Source organism: Eucyclogobius newberryi, unplaced genomic scaffold, assembly GCF_026437365.1.
Source record: "Eucyclogobius newberryi isolate DKJ021-1_F unplaced genomic scaffold, fEucNew1.0.hap1 SCAF_8, whole genome shotgun sequence".
NCBI lineage: Eukaryota > Metazoa > Chordata > Actinopteri > Gobiiformes > Gobiidae > Eucyclogobius > Eucyclogobius newberryi.
The window spans coordinates 286,777-301,936 of record NW_027316500.1 but is presented as its reverse complement, the minus strand read 5'-3'; the positions used below and the strand labels follow the sequence as shown (position 1 = coordinate 301,936).

General features: G+C 43.3%; 4 non-coding genes and 1 pseudogene across 4 annotated transcripts; all 5 read left to right on the top strand.

The window, feature by feature from the left end:
- The window catches only part of LOC140351445 (piggyBac transposable element-derived protein 4-like), a 255,983-nt pseudogene that overhangs the window by 179,688 nt on the left and 61,135 nt on the right, over window positions 1–15,160 (top strand).
- On the top strand, window positions 898–970 carry trnaf-gaa (transfer RNA phenylalanine (anticodon GAA)). Its single transcript has one exon. It is a non-coding gene; the product is annotated as a tRNA-Phe (tRNA).
- trnaf-gaa (transfer RNA phenylalanine (anticodon GAA)) lies at window positions 3,116–3,188 on the top strand. Its single transcript has one exon. It is a non-coding gene; the product is annotated as a tRNA-Phe (tRNA).
- Window positions 10,567–10,639, top strand: trnaf-gaa (transfer RNA phenylalanine (anticodon GAA)). The gene has a single exon. It is a non-coding gene; the product is annotated as a tRNA-Phe (tRNA).
- Window positions 12,804–12,876, top strand: trnaf-gaa (transfer RNA phenylalanine (anticodon GAA)). The gene has a single exon. It is a non-coding gene; the product is annotated as a tRNA-Phe (tRNA).

Genomic DNA, 15,160 nt, shown 5'->3' with positions numbered 1-15,160 from the left:
ACTTATTATAAGCAAGAAATGAAACAAAGAAATGACCACTATAATCCTCTGACAGTAATCTTCGTTGAAGCCAATCAATCAGAACTTGCGAGGGGAATCATTTCTAAATGATCTCAATGCATTGGTAATCTGGACAACGTTCTGCTAAGTATATTCTAAACCAATGGGAACGAGAAGTGAACCTGGTTTTGTCTGACCAAGAGTGTGGAAATGTAGGAACAGCCCTGAGGAAGACCACAAAATCACATGCCTGAAGGGGAAAAATATGTTTTTTTCACCACACCATGTCAAAGTGCCCATTATTCACAAGGAAATGCTAACTGCTGGAGAACCCAGCAGGGAAACCACTATCAGGTGTTTTGGGGCTGTGCTGTTGCTCAAAAATAATGGACTGAAATTCACAGGGCACTGCAGACTGTTTTTGACTTTGCCATCCCACTCAAATTTAAAACTATGTACTTGGGCCTCAACACTCCTGCCACGGACACAATAAATGGATACCCTTGGAACATACTTTTGGCTGTAGAGAAAAAGGCCATCACAAAGAAATGCTCGACACCAACCACGCCAACGATCAAAGACTTGACTGACATAGTAACAGACATTAGACATTGGATGAATGGAAAACAGTGACATTCAGGCTTAATTTGGATAAGCACTAATTTGATCGACTTTGGACCAAGTAGGACCCCTATTTTCATTTAAATGTGATTTTGTTTTTATTTTATGTTTAGTGCCATTTATGTTCTTTTTATTTCGATTTTTGCTCCCTGGTCGTGTCCTGTATTGTTTTATGTTTAATCGAAAGAAAAGAAAAAAGGACACACAGAACTAGTTCATTTTCTCGCTACGTTATGCCACACGTTTCGCTCCCTTGCCTAATTTATTGATAAAGTAGTCGAAATAGCTCAGTTGGGAGAGCGTTAGACTGAAGATCTAAAGGTCCCTGGTTCAATCCCGGGTTTCGTCAGGTGTACCAGAATGTTAGTCTTTGCTCAAAAATACAATGAATAGGAATGCTGGGTCTATTGGATGTTTTGCGAGATCAGGACATAAATGGCCTGGAAAGGATCTATAAAACATAAACAGCATGCTTTCGTTGGAACATTGTTAGCATGAACATGTTTGGTAACATGTTTGGTTTTGCTGAATGTTGTACCCAAGACCTTCTGCGTGTAGGGCAGATGTGATGACCACCACACAATGAAACCATGAAGCAGAAGTTTGCCTACTTCAATGCTGCTCTCTTTGATATAGCCCAATGATCAAATGTCATACTTATTTTCAAAACAGGACATCCTGTAGAAAGGTGTGGTTCAACGGTATAGCGGTTAGCGCTCTGAATCCAGAGTTTTTCTTCATTTCTAATTGCAATTAGAGGGGTAGCCCTTTTGTGGGTATTTCAAGATTCTCGCCTCTGTGGCGCAATCGGCTAGCGCGTTCTGCTGGTAGGCGAAAAGTTGGTGGTTCGTGCCCACCCAGGGACGACTGCTCACCTTGCCAGAGCAAGCAAGAAATACAATCCCAGAAGTAACCACTGTATGTAATTATGTAAGGAAACCAGGAAATCATTACGTCGCTGGGGCTTCCTTGGTCAAAGGGCCTGTTTAGTAAAAAGGAAATGCCTACTCTTTTGTCTATGAAAAATATTTACAAGGACAGTAAAGCCCACAAGAAGAGCCCTCAAACCCATACCTTTCTCCCTCAAGTTTACTGCTGCTACACTTTGCATTAAGAGAGGGAAAAGTATTGCTGCACATCAAGATTGTTTGCACTGTTTGCACTCCTTGTTTCTAATTTTTTGGGCAAGGGATGATTGATGTAAAGACTTCTAGCTTTGGATCACCGTTATCCTTCCAAGGAGGAGTCTGCGGTTCCATGGTGTAATGGTTAGCACACTTTGAATCCAGCGATCCGAGTTCAAACTCAGTGGAACCTTGAGTGCCCCGAGAGTAGCGTTACTCTTTTGAAAAAGTGCAGAAACATGAAGAATCTTTGGGTAAAATCTGTGCTTACGCCCTGAAAGGAGCTAACCAAAGCATACAAACTAAACAAAGCTGTTAAAATCTGGAGCTGGTTTTCTCATGACCAAGCTTATGATTCAACGCCTGGATTACAAAAGGCGTAAACGTTTCACCGCATTGCAAAAGAAACTCAAATGAAAAGCATTGACGTGTTGAAGGAATCCTTTGACTTGGAGAGACAGGACTTTTATAGGACTTATTATAAGCAAGAAATGAAACAAAGAAATGACCACTATAATCCTCTGACAGTAATCTTCGTTGAAGCCAATCAATCAGAACTTGCGAGGGGAATCATTTCTAAATGATCTCAATGCATTGGTAATCTGGACAACGTTCTGCTAAGTATATTCTAAACCAATGGGAACGAGAAGTGAACCTGGTTTTGTCTGACCAAGAGTGTGGAAATATAGGAACAGCCCTGAGGAAGACCACAAAATCACATGCCTGAAGGGGAAAAATATGTTTTTTTCACCACACCATGTCAAAGTGCCCATTATTCACAAGGAAATGCTAACTGCTGGAGAACCCAGCAGGCAAACCACTATCAGGTGTTTTGGGGCTGTGCTGTTGCTCAAAAATAATGGACTGAAATTCACAGGGCACTGCAGACTGTTTTTGACTTTGCCATCCCACTCAAATTTAAAACTATGTACTTGGGCCTCAACACTCCTGCCATGGACACAATAAATGGATACCCTTGGAACATACTTTTGGCTGTAGAGAAAAAGGCCATCACAAAGAAATGCTCGACACCAACCGCGCCAACGATCAAAGACTTGACTGACATAGTAACAGACATTAGACATTGGATGAATGGAAAACAGTGACATTCAGGCTTAATTTGGATAAGCACTAATTTGATCGACTTTGGACCAAGTAGGACCCCTATTTTCATTTAAATGTGATTTTGTTTTTATTTTATGTTTAGTGCTATTTATGTTCTTTTTATTTCGATTTTTGCTCCCTGGTCGTGTCCTGTATTGTTTTATGTTTAATCGAAAGAAAAGAAAAAAGGACACACAGAACTAGTTCATTTTCTCGCTACGTTATGCCACACGTTTCGCTCCCTTGCCTAATTTTTCGATAAAGTAGCCGAAATAGCTCAGTTGGGAGAGCGTTAGACTGAAGATCTAAAGGTCCCTGGTTCAATCCCGGGTTTCGGCAGGTGTACCTGAACGTTAGTCTTTGCTCAAAAATACAATGAATAGGAATGCTGGGTCTATTGGATATTTTGCGAGATCAGGACATAAATGGCCTGGAAAGGATCTATAAAACATAAACAGCATGCTTTCGTTGGAACATTGTTAGCATGAACATGTTTGGTAACATGTTTGGTTTTGCTGAATTTTGTACCCAAGACCTTCTGCGTGTAGGGCAGATGTCAAATCAAATCATCAAATCAATTTATATTTGTAAGGCCCAAAATCACAACAACAGTTGCCTCTGAGGGCCACAGGGAGAAATGAATCAACAATGTCTGTGGTGGCGATGGAGTCAGACAATGTCTGTGGTGGCGATGAAGTCAGACAATGTCTGTGGTGGCGAGGGACGATGTCCCAGGGTCCTCTGTCCTTAGACTCTCCTTCTCGGCCAGGAAAAACTACAAAAAAAACCTCTTTGGGAAAAAAGCGTAGAAACCTGGAGGAGTTCCAGTGAAGGAGAGATCCGACTCTCACAGACGGACAGACGGACACAAGGAGACTGGAGCTGGACCCACTCTTCAGGCAGAAGAGGGACCGTCTGAGTCGAGCTGGACCCACTCTTCAGGCAGATGAGGGACCGTCTGAGTCGAGCTGGACCCACTCTTCAGGCAGAAGAGGGACCGTCTGAGTCGAGCTGGACCCACTCTTCAGGCAGAAGAGGGACCGTCGGAGGCGAGCTGGACCCACTCTTCAGGCAGAAGAGGGACCGTCGGAGGCGAGCTGGACCCACTCTTCAGGCAGAAGAGGGACCAACTGAGGCGAACTGGAGCCACTCTTCAGGCAGATGAGGGACCGACTGAGGCGAACTGGAGCCACTCTTCAGGCAGATGAGGGACCGTCCACACAGGGCAGGGACCACTTCACCAGGGGAGGGGCATCTGGGTCCACAGGTCCTCAGGAGTGAGAGAAAGAAAAGAAGGCGGTGAACAGTTTGCAAGTGGAATCAAAAAATAAATATTGTTTGATAGCATAAGTAGTCAGAAGAAGAAGAGGATAGTGCTCAAGCTGTCATACTTCCCCCAGCACAGTTACTCCTAGGGCAGCGTAGCTGAAGCTGTGGGTTTATCTTTCTGTTCCTAACTACTCTGACCATAAGCGATTTCGAAGAGGAACGTTTTAAGCCTGGACTTAAATGAAGAGACTGTGTCAGCATATTTAACATGGGTCGGGAGCTGATTCCATAACACAGGAGCTTGGTAGCTAAACGCTCTACCTCCTACAGTACTTTTAGAGACTCTTGGCACCACCAGAAGGCCGGCATTCTGAGAGCGAAGAGCTCTGTTTGGATGATATGGTTCTATAGCATCTTTGAGGTAGGATGGGGCCATGTCATTTATGGCTTTGTAGGTCAAGAGTAGAATTTTGAATTTGATTCTGGACTCGACGTTGAGCCAGTGAAGAGACTTCAGCACTGGCGTAATGTGCTCTCTTCTTTTTGTTCCTGTTAGTAATCTTGCTGCTGCATTTTGAACCAGTTGAAAGCTTTTTATGGAGCTTTTAGGACACGCTGCAAGCAGGGAGTTACAGTAGTCTAATCTAGTCGTTACAAATGCATGGATAAGTTTTTCAGCATCACTTTTAGGCAGGATTCTTCTGATTTTGGCGATGTTGCGCAAATGGAAATAGGCTGTTTTACAAGCTTGATTTATATGAGCTTTAAATGAGAGCTCCTGGTCAAATAAGACTCCAAGGTTTCTTACAGTAGAACTGGAGGCTACACTGACATTGTCCAGTGTGACTATCTGCTCAGATAGAGCGTCTCGTAGATGCTTAGGGCCAAGCACAATGACCTCGGTTTTTTCAGGGTTAAGAAGCAGGTAGTTTAGTGTCATCCAGGTTTTTATCTCCTTCACACAAGTACTAAGTCTGTCTACTTGATCGCTCTGATCAGGTTTCATTGATAAATACAGCTGAGTGTCGTCTGCATAGCAGTGGAAGTTAATGTCATGCTTTCTGATAATGTTGCCTAATGGTAGCATATAAAGAGTAAACAGAATTGGACCGAGTACCGAACCCTGTGGCACACCGTAAATTACTTTAGAGCTTGGTGAGGAGCTCTGGTTTACATTAACAAATTGGAACCTATCAGATAGATAGGATTTAAACCAGCTGAGGGCTGTTCCTCCAACACCTACATCACATTCTAACCTCTGCAGTAGAATGTTGTGGTCAATGGTGTCAAACGCTGCGCTGAGGTCCAACAGAACCAGGATTGAGACCAGTCCATCGTCAGCGGCTAATAACAAATCATTTGTGACTTTAACTAGTGCAGTTTCAGTGCTGTGGTGGGCTCTGAACCCTGACTGGAAAACTTCAAATAAGTTATTGTCCTGCAGGTGGCGACAAAGCTGTTTTACTACAACTTTTTCAAGGATTTTAGAGACGAAGGGAAGATTTGAAATAGGTCTGTAGTTTACCAATAGGTCGGGATCTAGATTAGGCTTTTTCAGAAGAGGTTTAATGACTGCATGTTTGAAGGACTGTGGAACATAGCCACTTTCGAGTGAAGTATTTATTATATTAAGAATAGGGTCTATAATTAGGGGAAGAATGTCTTTGAGGAGTCTGCTTGGAATGGGGTCTAGGACACAAGTTGAGCTTTTAGAGGACATAATGGCTGAAGTTATCTCTGCTTGATCAACAGCTGTGAACCTTTCTAGGTTTACAGGTGGATTTATATGGGACGTTAGATTTACAGCTTGGGCTAGTTCAGGGCTAATAGCGGGGGTAATTTCATCTAATTTATCTCTGATTGTTTTTATTTTATTATTAAAAAATAGGAGGAAATCATCAGAGCTAAGTGTAGCTGGGATTGAGGGCTCTACTGCACTGTGACAGTTTGTTAGCCTAGCTACAGTGCTGAAAAGGAATTTAGTGTTACTTTTGTTGACTTCTATTAGATTTGAATAATATCTGGTTTGGGCCTTACGCAGAGCCTGCTTATAGGACAGCAGGCAACTTTTCCATGCTTTTAGGGATTCTTCGGTGTGAGAGCGACGAAATAATCCCTCTAACTTTCTAACCCTTTGTTTATGTGAACGCAGTTCTTGGTTGTACCATGGGGAGGCGCGCTTTGGCCTAATGACCTTCTGTTTTAACGGCGCGACAACGTCAAGAGCAGACTTCAGAGAATTCATGGTCAAGTCGACACATTGATCACTTAAACTGGGACTAAAACTGTTCTCAGCAGGATCACATGACATGTCACTGAATATTGGCTCTATTATTTCTTTGAATTTTGAGATAGATTTTTCAGATATTGTCCTTTTCATTATAACTTTATTTTGTGGGACTGGATGATCTTTAAGAATAAACTGAAAGGTAATTAGGAAATGATCTGACAATATAGGGTTTTGAGGGAGGACACTGAGGTCACTAATCTCTGTTCCATACGTTAGGACAAGATCCAGAGTGTTCTTGTGAGTGTGAGTCGGTTTATTTACATTCTGAGTGAAACCAATGCTGTCTAACAAGGCGCTGAAGGCATTACTGAGAGCGTCGTCACTCATGTTCACGTGGATATTAAAGTCTCCAACTATAACTATTTTATCCCAGGCTAACACTAAGTTTGATATAAAGTCAGAAAACTCTGTTAAAAACTCTGAGTAGGGACCAGGAGGTCGGTAGATAACTATGAACAAAACTCCTTTTTGGTTTTTCAGATTTGGACATGTGATTGACAGCATAAGGCTTTCAAATGAGTGAAATGCATTGTTAGTTTTAGGGCTCATGAGTAGGCTTGAGTGGGAGATCACTGCCACACCACCACCTCGGCCTGTGCTCCTGGCAGTCTGAAAGTTAACATGGCTGGGTGGGGTGGACTCATTTAGTCTGACGTAGTCGTCTTGTTGAAGCCACGTTTCAGTTAGAGCTAGAAGATCTATGTTATAGTCACTAATTAATTCATTAACTAAGAGCGATTTGGAGGAAATTGCTCTAATGTTTAGCAGTCCACATTTTACGTGTTTATTCATTTGTATATTTGTGTCATTTGTGATTGTTATTTTCCTTAAGTTATTTGGTCTGACGCCTGAAATATTTTTTCTGAGATGTGACTTTTTGGCATTATTTGTACGAGGGACACGAGGGACACGAGGGACACACACAGTCTCTATCTGTCTTGAATCTGAACACTTCACATGTAACAGAACGGGCGAGAGTTCAGCGACAGAGGAGCGTCTTGAACTGCTGCTCTGCACCTGGGGCTCATCCCTAGATGGTCACTTAACACGACTAAGACTATCGGTCAAATTCCGAACTAATAGGGATGTACCCTCCGAAGTCGGATGGATGCCATCCCTGCGTATGAGCCCGGGCTTTCCCCAAAACGCACTCCAGTTATCAATAAAGACAACGTTGTTTTGAGGGCACCATCTGGATAACCAGTTGTTGAATGCTGAGAGACGGCTGTACAATTCAGCATTGATCCGATTGGGCAGAGGACCAGAAAATATTACAGTGTCCGACATCGACTTCGCTAGGTCACACACCGCGGCTACTTGAACTTTGAGCACCTCTGATTGTCTCCGCCGGGCGTCGTTACCGCCTGCGTGAACCACGACTCGCCGGAAACGGGTCCTACTCCGCTTTAAGATCCTAAGGTTTCCTTCGATGTCACCCATTCTGGCCCCCGGGTAACACCTAACGCTAGCAGCTGGCAGCTTCACGTCTCTAACAATAGAACTCCCGATTACAAGAGTTTCTCTCGTGTGTTCAGCGGGCGTGTGATCGCTGAGGGGAGAAAACCTATTATAGACGTGAAGCTCACGGCGCTCTGAGGTTCGGCGTTTAGCGCCTTGTCCCCTCCGAACTGTCACAAAATGGTCCCTATTCTGTTCCTGGTCTAGTCCCGGCTGCACGGGAGACGCTGAGGGGCTGAGCTCGGCCTTACTGCTACTGCTAATGCTAATGCTACGCCCTGCAGCGCGGTCCGGTAGCCCTCGCGCTAAAACCGAACTATAACTGGACTTAAGCTCCTCTAAACAGCGGATCCGCGCTTCTAACTCCGTAACCCTGGCCTCCAAAACTACCACTACACTGCACTTCACGCACCTATCATCAGAGAAGGAGCCAGGGTTCTGACTCGACATATGACAGCTCAAACAGGTAAAGGTAGATCCAGCCATGACGCTAGCGGCTAGGCTACGCTAGGCTAGTTCAGGCTGGAGCTAGAGAGTGAGGAGGGCTTTTTAATCCACGAAATACTGAAAAGCGAGCGGCTTGAGGCTCCGGATTGTTTGCGGAGAAATCAAACGTTCACTTTCGTGTATATGATGCGTAAATAGTGTGTATAATTCGTGGATTAATCGGTAAAAGGCTCTAAGAACGAACAGCTCTGAAAACGCGACACACTCACCGGAAATGACGTCACCGGAGCCTTGATGGTTGAGTAATTCGATTTGGGGGCTAAACACAATGAAACCATGAAGCAGAAGTTTGCCTACTTCAATGCTGCTCTCTTTGATATAGCCCAATGATCAAATGTCATACTTATTTTCAAAACAGGACATCCTGTAGAAAGGTGTGGTTCAACGGTATAGCGGTTAGCGCTCTGAATCCAGAGTTTTTCTTCATTTCTAATTGCAATTAGAGGGGTAAACCTTTTATGGGTATGTCAAGATTCTCGCCTCTGTGGCGCAATCGGCTAGAGCGTTCTGGTAGGTGAAAGGTTGGTAGGCGATAGGTTGGTGGTTCGAGCCCACCCAGGGACGACTGCTCACCTTGCCAGAGCAAGCAAGAAATTCAATCCCAGAAGTAACCACTGTATGTAATTATGTAAGGAAACCAGGAAATCATTACGGCGCTGGGGCTTCCTTGGTCAAAGGGCCTGTTTAGTAAAAAGGAAATGCCTACTCTTTTGTCTATGAAAAATATTTACAAGGACAGTAAAGCCCACAAGAAGAGCCCTCAAACCCATACCTTTCTCCCTCAAGTTTACTGCTGCTACACTTTGCATTAAGAGAGGGAAAAGTATTGCTGCACATCAAGATTGTTTGCACTGTTTGCACTCCTTGTTTCTCATTTTTTGGGCAAGGGATGATTGATGTAAAGACTTGTAGCTTTGGATCACCGTTATCCTTCCAAGGAGCAGTCTGCGGTTCCATGGTGTAATGGTTAGCACACTTTGAATCCAGCGATCCGAGTTCAAATCTCAGTGGAACCTTGACTGCCCCGAGAGTAGCGTTACTCTTTTGAAAAAGTGCAGAAACATGAAGAATCTTTGGGTAAAATCTGTGCTTACGCCCTGAAAGGAGCTAACCAAAGCATACAAACTAAACAAAGCTGTTAAAATCTGGAGCTGGTTTTCTCATGACCAAGCTTATGATTCAACGCCTGGATTACAAAAGGCGTAAACGTTTCACCGCATTGCAAAAGAAACTCAAATGAAAAGCATTGACGTGTTGAAGGAATCCTTTGACTTGGAGAGACAGGACTTTTATAGGACTTATTATAAGCAAGAAATGAAACAAAGAAATGACCACTATAATCCTCTGACAGTAATCTTCGTTGAAGCCAATCAATCAGAACTTGCGAGGGGAATCATTTCTAAATGATCTCAATGCATTGGTAATCTGGACAACGTTCTGCTAAGTATATTCTAAACCAATAGGAACGAGAAGTGAACCTGGTTTTGTCCGACCAAGAGTGTGGAAATGTAGGAACAGCCCTGAGGAAGACCACAAAATCACTTGCCTGAAGGGGAAAAATATGTTTTTTTCACCACACCATGTCAAAGTGCCCATTATTCACAAGGAAATGCTAACTGCTGGAGAACCCAGCAGGCAAACCACTATCAGGTGTTTTGGGGCTGTGCTGTTGCTCAAAAATAATGGACTGAAATTCACAGGGCACTGCAGACTGTTTTTGACTTTGCCATCCCACTCAAATTTAAAACTATGTACTTGGGCCTCAACACTCCTGCCACGGACACAATAAATGGATACCCTTGGAACATATTTTTGGCTGTAGAGAAAAAGGCCATCACAAAGAAATGCTCGACACCAACCACGCCAACGATCAAAGACTTGACTGACATAGTAACAGACATTAGACATTGGATGAATGGAAAACAGTGACATTCAGGCTTAATTTGGATAAGCACTAATTTGATCGACTTTGGACCAAATAGGACCCCTATTTTCATTTAAATGTGATTTTGTTTTTATTTTATGTTTAGTGCCATTTATGTTCTTTTTATTTCGATTTTTGCTCCCTGGTCGTGTCCTGTATTGTTTTATGTTTAATCGAAAGAAAAGAAAAAAGGACACACAGAACTAGTTCATTTTCTCGCTACGTTATGCCACACGTTTCCCTCCCTTGCCTAATTTGTCAATAAAGTAGCCGAAATAGCTCAGTTGGGAGAGCATTAGACCGAAGATCTAAAGGTCCCTGGTTCAGTCCCGGGTTTCGGCAGGTGTACCTGAATGTTAGTCTTTGCTCAAAAATACAATGAATAGGAATGCTGGGTCTTTTGGATATTTTGCGAGATCAGGACATAAATGGCCTGGAAAGGATCTATAAAACATAAACAGCATGCTTTCGTTGGAACATTGTTAGCATGAACATGTTTGGTAGCATGAACATGTTTGGTAACATGTTTGGTTTTGCTGAATGTTGTACCCAAGACCTTCTGCGTGTAGGGCAGATGTGATGACCACCACACAATGAAACCATGAAGCAGAAGTTTGCCTACTTCAATGCTGCTCTCTTTGATATAGCCCAATGATCAAATGTCATACTTATTTTCAAAACAGGACATCCTGTAGAAAGGTGTGGTTCAACGGTATAGCGGTTAGCGCTCTGAATCCAGAGTTTTTCTTCATTTCTAATTGCAATTAGAGGGGTAGCCCTTTTGTGGGTATTTCAAGATTCTCGCCTCTGTGGCGCAATCGGCTAGCGCGTTCTGCTGGTAGGCGAAAAGTTGGTGGTTCGAGCCCACCCAGGGACGACTGCTCACCTTGCCAGAGCAAGCAAGAAATACAATCCCAGAAGTAACCACTGTATGTAATTATGTAAGGAAACCAGGAAATCATTACGTCGCTGGGGCTTCCTTGGTCAAAGGGCCTGTTTAGTAAAAAGGAAATGCCTACTCTTTTGTCTATGAAAAATATTTACAAGGACAGTAAAGCCCACAAGAAGAGCCCTCAAACCCATACCTTTCTCCCTCAAGTTTACTGCTGCTACACTTTGCATTAAGAGAGGGAAAAGTATTGCTGCACATCAAGATTGTTTGCACTGTTTGCACTCCTTGTTTCTCATTTTTTGGGCAAGGGATGATTGATGTAAAGACTTGTAGCTTTGGATCACCGTTATCCTTCCAAGGAGCAGTCTGCGGTTCCATGGTGTAATGGTTACCACACTTTGAATCCAGCGATCCGAGTTCAAATCTCAGTGGAACCTTGAGTGCCCCGAGAGTAGCGTTACTCTTTTGAAAAAGTGCAGAAACATGAAGAATCTTTGGGTAAAATCTGTGCTTACACCCTGAAAGGAGCTAACCAAAGCATACAAACTAAACAAAGCTGTTAAAATCTGGAGCTGGTTTTCTCATGACCAAGCTTATGATTCAACGCCTGGATTACAAAAGGCGTAAACGTTTCACCGCATTGCAAAAGAAAATCAAATGAAAAGCATTGACGTGTTGAAGGAATCCTTTGACTTGGAGAGACAGGACTTTTATAGGACTTATTATAAGCAAGAAATGAAACAAAGAAATGACCACTATAATCCTCTGACAGAAATCTTCGTTGAAGCCAATCAATCAGAACTTGCGAGGGGAATCATTTCTAAATGATCTCAATGCATTGGTAATCTGGACAACGTTCTGCTAAGTATATTCTAAACCAATAGGAACGAGAAGTGAACCTGGTTTTGTCTGACCAAGAGTGTGGAAATGTAGGAACAGCCCTGAGGAAGACCACAAAATCACTTGCCTGAAGGGGAAAAATATGTTTTTTTCACCACACCATGTCAAAGTGCCCATTATTCACAAGGAAATGCTAACTGCTGGAGAACCCAGCAGGCAAACCACTATCAGGTGTTTTGGGGCTGTGCTGTTGCTCAAAAATAATGGACTGAAATTCACAGGGCACTGCAGACTGTTTTTGACTTTGCCATCCCACTCAAATTTAAAACTATGTACTTGGGCCTCAACACTCCTGCCATGGACACAATAAATGGATACCCTTGGAACATACTTTTGGCTGTAGAGAAAAAGGCCATCACAAAGAAATGCTCGACACCAACCACGCCAACGATCAAAGACTTGACTGACATAGTAACAGACATTAGACATTGGATGAATGGAAAACAGTGACATTCAGGCTTAATTTGGATAAGCACTAATTTGATCGACTTTGGACCAAGTAGGACCCCTATTTTCATTTAAATGTGATTTTGTTTTTATTTTATGTTTAGTGCCATTTATGTTCTTTTTATTTCGATTTTTGCTCCCTGGTCGTGTCCTGTATTGTTTTATGTTTAATCGAAAGAAAAGAAAAAAGGACACACAAAACTAGTTCATTTTCTCGCTACGTTATGCCACACGTTTCCCTCCCTTGCCTAATTTGTCAATAAAGTAGCCGAAATAGCTCAGTTGGGAGACCGTTAGATTGAAGATCTAAAGGTCCCTGGTTCAATCCCGGGTTTCGGCAGGTGTACCTGAATGTTAGTCTTTGCTCAAAAATACAATGAATAGGAATGCTGGGTCTATTGGATATTTTGCGAGATCAGGACATAAATGGCCTGGAAAGGATCTATAAAACATAAACAGCATGCTTTCGTTGGAACATTGTTAGCATGAACATGTTTGGTTTTGCTGAATGTTGTACCCAAGACCTTCTGCGTGTAGGGCAGATGTGATGACCACCACACAATGAAACCATGAAGCAGAAGTTTGCCTACTTCAATGCTGCTCTCTTTGATATAGCCCAATGATCAAATGTCATACTTATTTTCAAAACAGGACATCCTGTAGAAAGGTGTGGTTCAACGGTATAGCGGTTAGCGCTCTGAATCCAGAGTTTTTCTTCATTTCTATTTGCAATTAGAGAGGTAACCCTTTTATGGGTATGTCAAGATTCTCGCCTCTGTGGCGCAATCGGCTAGCGCGTTCTGCTGGTGGGCGAAAGTTTGGTGGTTCGAGCCCACCCAGGGACGACTGCTCACCTTGCCAGAGAAAGCAAGAAATTCAATCCCAGAAGTAACCACTGTATGTAATTATGTAAGGAAACCAGGAAATCATTACGGCGCTGGGGCTTCCTTGGTCAAAGGGCCTGTTTAGTAAAAAGGAAATGCCTACTCTTTTGTCTATGAAAAATATTTACAAGGACAGTAAAGCCCACAAGAAGAGCCCTCAAACCCATACCTTTCTCCCTCAAGTTTACTGCTGCTACACTTTGCATTAAGAGAGGGAAAAGTATTGCTGCACATCAAGATTGTTTGCACTGTTTGCACTCCTTGTTTCTCATTTTTTGGGCAAGGGATGATTGATGTAAAGACTTGTAGCTTTGGATCACCGTTATCCTTCCAAGGAGCAGTCTGCGGTTCCATGGTGTAATGGTTAGCACACTTTGAATCCAGCGATCCGAGTTCAAATCTCAGTGGAACCTTGAGTGCCCCGAGAGTAGCGTTACTCATTTGAAAAAGTGCAGAAACAAGAAGAATCTTTGGGTAAAATCTGTGCTTACCCCCTGAAAGGAGCCAACCAAAGCATACAAACTAAACAAAGCTGTTAAAATCTGGAGCTGGTTTTCTTATGACCAAGCTTATGATTCAACGCCTGGATTACAAAAGGTGTAAACGTTTCAGCATTGCAAAAGAAACTCAAATGAAAAGCATTGATGTGTTGAAGGAATCTAAGGGTCGTGGGTTCGAGCCCCACGTTGGGTGGAGTTGATTTTAAGCTTTATGGACTGCTTGCCATTACAACCCGTGAAATCTTGGTCATAAATTTTCTTCTGTTGTAAACTCCTACCTAAGCGTAAGCAAATTTGGTCTACAAGTGGAGGAATGGGTTCTAATCCCACTCCTGACAATCGGTTTGTCCTATATTTGAACTCATTGCAAGTGTAGGGGATTGGAGATGGACATTCCACGGCCAGATAACAGAAAATCTCTCTTTGAACATTGGGGGGTTTTCTTTCTCCCTCTCTCCCTCACCGCAGGGAGCCGCTGTGACTTTGGCGATAACAGACCTTCTCCCCCACAGTCTTACAGGAGGACGCCCCGATGAAAACTATGTTTTATGTGATTATGCCATGAATGTTTGTCCGAATCAACTCCGTACACCGCATGTTTCACCTTGTGTACGTATTTTTCCACTGTTTAAGGTTTTATATTCCCAATGCTTTAACTCGAGTGCCCATCACAGGTGAAAGAAGATGTAAAATGTATCTACCTCAAGAAATAATGTGCACAAACTGGCAAAAGTGTTTAACGTGTCGTCGCAGTAGCGCCCGCCCCTTTCGCTCCCAGCGTGCCCTGCGGCGCTAGGTGACAAAAAGACGCTCCGAGCTTGGAACGCTCTCTTCTCCTCTCTTCTTCTTTTTTTTTTGTTCAAGCCTTTGTCTATCTCTTTGAAGCCGTCTCCACGGACGAGCCTGTTTAAAATGGTCACATTTATATAGCGCTTTTCTACCGTCAAGGTACTCAAAGCGCTTTACATCAAGGAACCAGTCACCCATTCACACACACATTCACACCCCAGATATACGCAGACACTGGGGGGTAAGTTGGGTTAAGTGTCTTGCCCAAGGACACAACGGCAGTATTCACATGAGGCAGCTGCGATCGCACCGCCAACCTGCGGGCCAGTGGATCTGACCGCTCTGACTGAGCGGGGAGTAGAACCGCCGACCTTTGGATCAGAAGACGAGCACTCTACCACTGAGCTACTGCCGCCCGTTTACTTTTCCTTTGTCTCAACAAAGCGTGCGC